Consider the following 1,608-nt stretch of genomic DNA (forward strand, 5'->3'; position numbering starts at 1 on the left):
GCTGGAAGTGCCTCCCCTGGATGCTCAGCCCTGTCGGGGCGGATGGGATCCCAGMTCCTCGCCTCTCCAATCGTATTTATTCCCACAATAACCTTTGGAGGCAGGGCAGAGATTAAGGCCTGGGGTGGGAACTSGGGCGGGGAGAGCAGCTGGGCTGTGCCGAGGGTCAAACGCGGAGCGGGGSATTGGGGTGCCCGGCTCTCCCCGCTCCCTGGGCTGGATTTGTGGGTGCAGAGATGGAAACAGAGCCCTGCCATGAAGGATGAGCTGCTGCTGGGCTCCAGCGGTTTTATCCTGTTGTTTTGGCCGCTGCTTTATCCGGCTTTCGCAACATTCTTCTTAATTCCTTGATGAAGTAAAGGAATCGATGTTCCAGAAATATTAAATTAGGGTCGGCTTTTTTTTTTTTTTTTTTTTTTTTTTTTTTTTTAGTTTTAATTTTCCTTTTTGATGCCAGCTTAAGTCCGGCAGCAACGATTTCCTGACTGGGGCGGGGAGGGGGGATAGTGATGTTAAAAATAAAACTTTCGACGCTCACAGCTGCTTTGAACAGCAGCAAGGGCTTGTTGGAAGCGGGGATTTGCTGCGTGCGTGGCGAGCAGCAGGTGGAGGGTGGGGATGGTGCTCGATTCCTTCATGGAAGGGGTTGTTAAGCTCTGGAAAGGGTTCAAGAAATAACCAGAGATAGCACTCAGTGCTCTGGGCTGGGCTGACCAGGTGGGGTTTGATCACAGGTTGGATTTGCTGATCTTGGAGGGTTTTTCCAGCCTGAATAATTCTGATTTTATGCTCGATGCCCTCAAGGAAATTCAGGGCTGAGATCTGCCCGGGGGATTATTTCCTCCATCCTCCGCCGCACACGGTTTGGTTCGGTGTAAACGCGGGGTTTGTGTTCAGCCCCGAGCTCTGGGCTCAAAGGAGAGCGGAGAGCCGCKGCGATTGTTTGGGAATGGCTCTGTTAATCTGCCAGCCAGCGGCAAAGAGTGACACTCCAGAAAATGTGAGCAGCAGGAATCCCCCGGCTGGCCCGGCCTGGCACCGGCGAGCGGCTCGGGCGAACAAAGAGAGGTGTGTCTGCAACCGCAGCTATTCCACCTGGAGACAACTGCAAGAATTACTCYCGAGAATAACGTTCCATAAGATCCGATAAAACTATTTCAACCGGGTCATATTTCCCCGTGCAAGGAAGGTCTGGTTTCATAAGACAATATCATCATTGACTCGGGCTCCGGCGGCGATGGGAACACAACCCGCTGGAAGGTGAAGAGCTGGGCGASGATGAAGTGAAAAAAACATTTTCCTGCCAAGCAGGAGCCGGGAGCTTGGTCCTGCTGAGCGCGGATTAAATCCGCCTCACCCTGAGCGGGGAGTTGGGCTCCCTCCACCTCTGTCATCGGCAGAGCCGGCCTGRGCTCCGGCTGGAGCAGGAAATGGCTCAAAAACCTCCTGGTTATGCATTTCTGTTAATGATTGGGGATCTCAAGTGGGGTTTCTGTGTTACCTTTGCCTCGCTGAGCTCTGCTTCCCGTGCTGGGAGCAAGGGCTGAATTCCTTTCTCGTTCGGGCAGCTCCGTGTTTGCTCGGAGATGGGAGCGGGTTTAGGAAATA

The sequence above is a fragment of the Malurus melanocephalus genome, unplaced genomic scaffold, assembly GCF_030028575.1.
Source record: "Malurus melanocephalus ecotype Western Australia unplaced genomic scaffold, MMel_1.1 scaffold_938, whole genome shotgun sequence".
NCBI classification, from domain to species: domain Eukaryota; kingdom Metazoa; phylum Chordata; class Aves; order Passeriformes; family Maluridae; genus Malurus; species Malurus melanocephalus.